The sequence below is a fragment of the Dicentrarchus labrax genome, unplaced genomic scaffold (genome assembly GCF_905237075.1).
Source record: "Dicentrarchus labrax unplaced genomic scaffold, dlabrax2021, whole genome shotgun sequence".
Classification (NCBI taxonomy): Eukaryota; Metazoa; Chordata; class Actinopteri; family Moronidae; genus Dicentrarchus; species Dicentrarchus labrax.
Genome location: NW_026136710.1, coordinates 18,918,868 through 18,928,325, shown reverse-complemented (window position 1 = coordinate 18,928,325; position 9,458 = coordinate 18,918,868).

Genomic DNA, 9,458 nt, shown 5'->3' with positions numbered 1-9,458 from the left:
AGAAGTGTGAATCTTGCCGATTTCTCCCTGCTGTCAACCTGTAAATTACAGCTATCGGGAGTAATTAGACCCGATAAAACCCTTCCAAGCCTCACCCCCCTTGACACACATGCAGACACACACACAGCTCTGGCCTGTCAGTGACCTGAGTGTGTGCCATTTTGAGAAAGAAGGCTGTAGGCCCTGAGCGGTTCTGTTCAAACTCAATTTTTCTAAATTGTAGATCTTTGTCTTCACAGTTTTCACATTTGGAATGAAATAGTGGGTTATATACTTCTATTACTTGGCCTCTGTAAAATATTGAGCACTCTTCTCCACTCTAAGGATTTCATCCCTCTTTTGGGTCAAAGTCTGACATCAAAACACTTCATGACTTTGAGGAATATAAGATTGATGCTGGCAGCGGCTCTGACGTTGCAAAGGTGAGTCCGTCCACGTTGAACTATCTTGGATGAATCTGCAGACGTTGCCAGTTGTCCTCTACTTATCCTCACTGAGGTTTTGCAGGGACAGCAGGGTCCAGGGCACAACCAGAGAAGTCAGCATCGGGGCCACCTCTTCTTGCCCTGGCATCCGTGTTCGGTCTGCTACCACCACGGCGGCCACCACTGCCAAGCATGCTCTTAAAAGCAGGGCCTGTGCCCCTTTAAGTAACTTGCGCGATACCAAAGGTCACGCAGCCGGGTCTTGTCATCCTCTCCCTGACTCTCTGCCCTCCTCCACCTCCTTCTCCAGCCCTCGGTGCCCACTTCCTGACCATCGGAGCCAATCACTTTCCACCCCTCACCTCCTCCGCCGCCAATGCCGAGCGGCAATCTGTCACCCGGGCACTAGGAGATGCCACCCTGCCGGCCGCCTTCCGTACACTGCGGTAATGGCTTCTGGCAGCCCTAGAAAGATAAGTAACAGGCAAAAAGGCAGGAGAGCGGGATGAGGAGGGAGGGAGGGCTGAGGGCCAGAGAGCAGAGGACCCTCTCTCACATCCAAGCTGCCCCCATCTCGCCGCTGTTCGACCCTCCTCTCCCCCTTTCGCCTCACCCCGCTTTGGCCCGGTCGCTTTGCACGATACTTCAGTGAATAAATGAGTCGTTTTAATCCGACTGACAAGCTGGCATTGCCCAGCCCTGCCCTCCATCTGTACTGGCGGCCAGCGCAGCAGCAGGCCCCAGGCAGCCCGATGTGCCAATCCAACACACAGCTTATCCTGGCTGTAGCTTCAGGGACAGAAGGGTTAGAGCTCTATGCGGCAGCTACCCTCTCCACCAAAAGAGCTATTTATATAAGAAAGGGATTAGCTGGTGGAGGCTTTGATGAACTGGAAAAAAATTATGAATTTGCTCCCATCTTGCTCTAGTGCACATTTGAAGTGCTTGTCTTTTTAAAGGAAAATTGCAGCTCTTCCGTGTGATCAAGTAAGCCAGTGTGGGTGTTTAGATTTTATTTTACACCAATTCTCAAAGCACAGATTTATTTTTTAGGGATGGAATTTTTTTTTACGAGATGTTGTAGTTCTTTCCACAATTGCACTCGCCGCTGCAACAGATGAATGAGTGCACTCTGCGACAAAAGCAAAACGGAAAGTGAAACTAGCTTCATTTCCATCTGTCCCCACCACCAAGGGGTTAATTTTGCTCTGTCATCCTTGGCACAGCGAGAGGCCAAATGCACTATCACTCACGCAGTCCGCCGTCCCGACCGAAAAACCCAGAGGGAGAGAAAAAACTTGGCCGCAGGAGGTGCTAAACCCTCTGCTCCATTTCCTCTCTCCACAAGCTCCTCTCCACTCCCTCACTTGGCCATGTGTCACCTCCAAGTCGTTTGGGAAGGGACCTGGTAACATTTGAGTGCCCAATTAAGCGCAGGGGCTCAGTCCGGGCCCCCCTCTGGGTTCCGTTCAGGCACGTCACTGATGAGCGGGCTGCCATCTTCCCTGTGAACTACACAGACACACACTAGCATATATACACATTCCTCCCACCCTCTCATTCTTTTTCGTGCTTACTTCCCCCCGTCTGTTCTGCCTCTTTTTCACACAAACACACTCTCCTCCCTGGTTAAAGATCCCCCACAGATCTGATTGCAGCTTACCTTTGGAACAGGAGGTTATGACTGTTTGATCCATGGCTGCTGAACCCGTTGCCAGTTATACACCGGGGCCTGGATGCTGCTCATTAACCGGAGGGGTCCTCCCTCTGCGCCGCAGAGGATCCGAGGGCCCGGTGTTTTGCTGCTTTTGGTGAAAGATTAAGCACTGTTTTCTTAAATTAGCCTGGAAAACATGAAGCATAAACATAAAAGGAAATATTCTTTATCCGCAAGGTCAACTATGCGCTCATTATCACCCAGATTGAATAATTACTGAACTTAAGAAGTGTAGAAAAAATAAAACAAACAACTCTGAGTTAGCGCAGTCAGGCCTTTTGAAGTGTTAAAGGAGTGCTTATTCCCTTAACTGGAGTGAAAGAGCATCGCTGGATAATTTAGGTTACAGGCTCGGCAGTGACAGCTGGGCAGCATTGAAAGCCAACCAAATCGACATAAATCACGGACTTTTTTTTTCAATAAGTAGGTTAATATCTCAGAATGGTGTTTAATGTTTTATTCAGCACCGAGGCAGGGACACTGTTAAGGGACGGCAAGTGTTTTTGAATGCAGATGGGAGGTGGAGGGCTGGGCAGGGTTTGGCATCTCCCCGCGGTCGTCTCCGAGCACGCCGGCCCTGTTAAAGGAGCGCGGGAACGATCCTCGCCCCTCTCGAGCCCTCTCCATATTAAACAAGTGCTTTGTAAGTGTGCCGTCATTACTATTTATCACAAATAAATACTTAAGCACTGAGAGCTTAGCACCCCGCTGCTTTACAGTTATCCATTATTTCTGTCACCTGGTTGTCCTTTTTCTGTCTCCTCCCCTCGCTGCCTCTCTTTCCCTTTTGTGACTGAATGTTCCGGTGCCCTTCAACTCAGTAGTGTGCTGGGAGGGAGCTGGTGGCTAGTGCCCATGTGCCAAGCCTCCCTGCCTTGTGTCCCATATTCTCTGCCCTCACCTGAGGCCTTGCCCCAACAGGACAGCAGGGCCAGAGGCTTTATTGTGCTCTATGCGCTTCCCAAGACAGTGCCCTTCCACTGTTTTCAACACTTTTCCCCTCCACACTTTTTTTTCCTTCCCTTTTTGCACAAACAGAACAAACACACCCACACAAACACCCCTCAAGTTCAAACGTGCACCAAGTCCACTCCTGCCCCAGACATGGGGGCAAAAGTCCACTGCACCCTGTCCTCTACGGTGGGTTTTTGGAAGGTGATCCGATCCTTTTTCCTCTGCCACTGCGCTTGGCGGGCTGGCTGGCTCTGGTGCAACGCGGCGTGCGCTGGCGTGGACCGAGGCTGGGCCAGTGTGTTCAGAAGCTGATGAATTGCAGGCGAGATGCGGGGCGGCAGCCGGCGAGGAGCTCCAGCGAGCGGCCGTCACGCGCTATCACCGTCTGCTTGTGTGATGGGGGAAATCGGAGAGACAGCGCTGACAACTTAATTTAACACCAGATCTGGAGGAAGCCAGAGTGCCACTGCGCTCTGGATAATTGATAACTCTGCCACTCCACCACACCTCGCCTCACCTCATGCCCACCACGGCTCAGCTCATCACCTACCCAAATAAGTGGTGGACACATTACTGTACAGATTTTAAAGCTTGTCAGGTTGATTTGTACTGCCTTTTCACTCCTGGTGAGAAAAGTGGAAGTATAGACTTTATGGTATGCTGAGTTTCTGTGTTGTTCTTTTCAAAACCTTAGTTTACCCCGCCCCCCCCTTCCTTTAACAAAATAACAGAAAACACTAGTACCTGTACAAAAACGTTGCCTACTTTAAATATGGTCTGAAATTAGCAGAGTAGAACTATTGCTTGATAGATTTTAATACCTCCTCAAAATGAGCTGAGTATCGCCACCCAGCTCCCAGGCTTTTTAGGCTTTAAGCTGCAACCGCCCTTTAAAAAATAGTGATTGCAGTCAGAAGGGGACACACGATTTCTCCCTCATCCTGACTTAAGAGTGACTACGATGCTAAAATTTCTCCTTGGTCTGCAGAGCTGCAGCGCTGTGGGGGGAGTACGCTGCCTGGATCTCCTTCACAGGCTGTTGGAGGCTGCCGAGCAGGAGCCCGGTTGACTGGTAATGCCTATTAATTACTAATACAAACTGCTAATTAGCAGACCAAACACTGGCATCTGTACAGTTTGTTTTCCCTGCAGCGATGATATTGAGTTCTAACACAAAGAGGCAGTAAACCTGAGCCGCCTGACGCGCATCAGAATCAAAGGGGACTCGCTGCTAAGCATACTTAATGCCAGGATCATGCACCAGATAGGTCAAATAAAGGGCAAATCCAAATTTCCTGAGGATGAAGGGGTGAATTCCTGTTGTAAGATCAGCAAAAGACAGATGGGGGAAGTAACTTTTGCTTAATTTTTCAATTGATACAAGACAAGCTCATTATACTATGCTGTTTTTGTGTGTGTGTGTGTGGTGGGGGGGCTATCTCAGGTTTGTTTTAGTTTGATTACAGTGCAGACAGAGAATTTTATTTTTGATGTTTAAAGACATTTTATTGCCAATTCAGTAACATTTAAAACTATATATTTACTTGTAACAGCACTTTTGTACAGCTACTTTTACTTTTTTTGAATTGAGATTTGAATACTTCTCCTCTCACTGGTAGGGCTGGGTGTCGAACCTCAGTACTTCTTTCATACTGGAACTGTGTTTGTAGAATCAAGTATTTAAAGCTGTACTGACTGTTTGCATTGAATGTCTGGCCAGATTTGTAATCTTGTTTACTTATTCTTTGAAGAGATAGTTCCTCATTTAAATCACCATTTTGCCCATTTTATTCAGGGCAGCTTGTGTTTAGACAACATTCAACACTTTTTTTTTTTCCAAAAGGGTTTTGTAAAACTTTTTTATATTTGTCATATTGAAAAATTGATCCAAAAACTCAGGTATCATAACAGGTAACAATACTCCTAGTACTATACTCATAGCCCTAGTGTTCTCGTATGGACGCTGTCGTCACTGTGGGATGCATTTATAAACGATCACACTAATGCACATTCAGCCAGTATCCGGCCCCCAGGCCTCACCCAGAGCTCTTCCCAGCCAAGACAAGATGCCACCCCACCCTGCCACCCGACGCTTCTCACACACACACACAAAAAAATAAATGAGTAATCGGCCACAAAGTGTCAGCCAGCCTTAATCCCCTTTTAATTTCCTTGTGGGGCCTGCGCCAGGGCTCTGGCTGCAGCATGAAGCTGGCCGCTGATGGCAGGATGGCCGCGGTGACAGGCAGGCAGGCAGGCAGCGCAGGCCTGGGGGTGTTTACTGGGATCCAAGCAAAGAAAATACAATAACCACACACTGCCACCACTGTTTGCCTTACACTTGAGTGGGATTTAGGTTTCCCCAGCACTCTGTCACAAGTACACACACACACACACACGCACACACAATTGTCATGCAACCAGATTGTTCCATGGACATATGCATGCTCTTTTTCTGTCTGCTTCCCTCATGAGGGTGCACACACACAAACACACACCTACATGCATATATTAAGCATGTGCTCGAGCACTCAAGCACACCCCTGGTAATACTACTCTAGATGAGCCTATTTATATCTTAATTTATACAGGTTGGTCTCAGCGTAGGGGTCGTCGCCACACAGCTGCCCAATCCCTGGCAATCCCACAATGCCAAGAGTATTATCTCCTTTTGAACAGCAATTTATTTTCTTCCCTCCTCACTGTTATTCAAAAGTAAAGGTCCCGTCATTAAAATGTATGCTCTCCCAATGCACCCGCACCGGAAAAGGCCAGCCAGCAAACTGCATTCACTCGCCGTTCACGTAATGAAAGGCGTAAAGGAAGAACGAGGTGCAGGCTGAGGAGACGGCGCACGTCTTTGTAACACATTTGCCCGAGAGGTGGGTTCAGTGGAACAAAATGGAGAAGGTTAACGTTATTCTGGCAGACGAAGACATTTTTCATGACATTTACACACAGCAGGGATTTTCTCCCTGGGAGCACCCTCATAACACTCGACTACCCAGAATATGAGCAGTGGCATATGCATTAAGTGTACAAAATATTAAAAGTGCCTCCTTGTTCCTGGAAGCACATACTCTGAGGAAGCTATACTTAATGATGTCAACTGCTACATTTGCACTAATCACATGTGAACAGATGCACGTAGAAAATGGTTAACAAAAGGGGTTTTACATTTTTGTAAGCACAAGCTTTCAAATTAATCGGTTGGTTGATTTCAGAATATCACAGGTACACTGATATCTGCGTACATGTCAGCCAGTAAGTAATGAGAAACAACCAATTTTCCAATGTGCAGAAATAGAACTTAGAAACGGTGTCCCCGTTACACAGTTTGTCCACCAGAGAGCACTGACAAGTACATTTTTAAACTTTTAAATGTCCCGTTCAGTACATATTTTATAATAACCAAAAATGACCAAATAAATAAAATTATAAGGAATCCTTTCTTATCATTTTTTGATGTGTGTTTATGTTTAAAGCCAATCTATCAGTCAATCTAGCGTTTTAGTCGAAAGAGAAAGGTCACTGTGACAAACAGAATAAAGTCTAATAAAGGGCAAATCAGAACAATAATAAATAATACAAATACTGTGGGAATTTGTGAGATGTGACAGTAATCTGAATCTCTTTGGTTCTGCACTGTTTGTTACAAAAACATGCAATTTTAAGATGTAGCCTTCCTTTAGGAGAGCGTAATGAGCACTATTCACATTTTATAGACCAGGTGATTTATTGATTGAGGAAAAACTGAAAAAATAATTAGCAGATTAAAATAATTGTTTAAAGTCAAACTATACGTACACCCGGCCTCTCAGATATGAGGATTTGCTGCTTTTCATATAATTTGTGTTTTGGAAAGAAAAAAAGATTTTAAAAACGTCACCTCAGGTTCTGGGAACTTGAGCTGCATTTTCCCACTACTTTCTGACATTTTATAAATTAAATGATCAATCAATAAATAATCCTTAAATTCAGCCATATGTATCTCTCCTTAGAGTAACATAAAAGCATCTTTTGATGATAAATAAAGCCCTCTAAGTGGAAAAGAGAATATTTAAAGTGTGTCTACTTTCTGCCTATAAGGGTTTTTCTAAGCACCAGTTCTCACAGCAAAGGTCTTTATGGCAACATAAAGGGTTAGCCTAGATTTTCAGTCCAGTCTCATTTAAGGCTAATTCCTGTGTGGGTCTGGATGTTTGATCCCATTGCCCATCTGAAGTAATTAAAGGGTTATTAGTAAACAGATATTCACGCTCGCTCACTCTTGCCAACTGTTTCATGCCATCTGCTGCCGGCGCACGTGCTTTGACATTGGAAATATGCTGCTGAACCGACACGGGTGTTTCAACGCATAGGGAATGAACCAAGCTTTCATCAAGTCTAAACACAGTCAAACAGTGTCATCTTGTGTGTGTGTGTGTGTGTGTGTGTGTGTGTGAGTGTGTGAGTGTGTGTGTGTCAGTGGGTGTATGTGTCAGTGAATAAAATGGAAGTAAGAGCAGGAAATTATAAGCCTGCTTGTGCTATTTTAAACTTGCTTGTTAATTTCAGTCCCTTTTAACTGGCTCTACTTTTGAAACCAGCCGACCACTATTCTTATATTTCATCTCCACAGCCCCCTCTCCTCCTTCTTCTTCCTCTTCTCTCTCCCTGTCTCTCTCTCCTCCGGCTCCAGCCCTGCCCTCCTGTCTGTTTTTATCCTTTTTTTATTTTCAGTAATATAGAAGGGATTAACCCTGCTGGCCCCTCGGTGGTTACTGTTTCATTTTATTCTTATTAAAATCTTAAGAACCTGCTTTATTATTCCTGTTTGATACTACCTCAATAATCCTCTGCCTGCCTGCGTGTCTTGTGTGTGTGTGTGTGTGTGTGTGTGTGTGTGTGTGTGTGTGTGTGTGTGTGTGTGTGTGTGTCTGTGTGTCTGTGTGTGTGTGTCTCTGTTTGTGTGGGTGTGTGTGGCATGCAGCCACAGACCCATAGGTGTGCTGTGTGATGGATATGTGTGCCTGTGTTTGGGCTGGCGGGAAGTCCAGGACACATTATACACAAATTTTAATCACACGTGTGCAACATATAGATGCACAAACACAATCTTATACTGGGTCTGAAATCCAGGAGTTTATCTTTTTGCACATTTAAGACCTTAACATATTGAGTGTAGTGTCATAAAATGACACGTTACACATTTCAACTCGTCGTCTCATGTGCTTCTCTGTAATTCGCCACTTCTGACAAACATATTTTTTTCCCGTCCGTGTCGAGATGGCTATTACCACTGATGGGTCTCTAGTGTTTGCTGTGATCTTTCTTACAGCAAGCTGCATTGATTTTGTGAAACCTCTGATAAATCTCAGACAGGAACTAGACAGGAGTGTTGTCACAGCAAAGCTTCCCTGGATCACGCAGTGATTTCTCCTGCAGTTTCACTGACCCGGGGAGGTTTATTTAGAGAAGCAGTGCAGAATGGCGCTGTAAGGTGTCGTCTGTTAGTGTTTTAATTACACCTGCTGCTAAATATTTCAAATCCAACCTCCACTGAACATCAGCTGAAAGATGGAGGGCAGTATTGACCAATCCAATTAGAATTTTCATTGATTTCTTGCATTGAGTTTTCATTTTTAATCTCAAGTGCATATGCATGAATCAAGAAAAGGAGCCTTGCAGTAGCTGTGTTTTCAGTTTCTCATGTATAAGCAGGCAAATGGGGGTGAAAAAAAGAATAAATTAAGGTTTGATTTTTACATCCTGCGAGAGGAATAGCTAATGTGACGTTAACCTATCATTTAGTATGCTTTTGGAGAGCATCTGTCCAAGTCCAGCTGTAAGCCTTTCAACCTGGAGACCAATCATCTCTTCATTAAAAGTGTGATACTGTTCAAGTGTCTCTGCAGGCAGGCAGGAGCACAGAGGATTACACCATCGACTCGGAGAAAGGTCAACATTATTTGATTTTCTCAAAGGTTACTATTTATACGTATTTATCGACTGCCGGGTTCTCATAACATACTTAAGCACGGCGGGAACGGCACACATATTCATTTCCTTTTTTCTTTGTCCTCCCGTTTGAGAGTCGTCTTCAGAAGTGTGTGCATTCTAATTTCTCATTTATGATGCATTAAATTCAGATGAGGGGAGGATTGTTGGGGACAAAGCTGATCACGCTGTGAGAGATGAATCAGAAATTGAACCAAAGTGTTTCATTAAGAGCTGTTGGCTGGCTGCTAAGACAACACGGGGGTGTAATCCCCCCGTTCACTCCCCCCCTCCTTCACTTTTAATTTTTTTTACTCTTTCTATCCTTTTTTTTTCAGCCTTTACTCGCATCCTCTACAGGTGGATTTTGTCCTTTCAGCCCC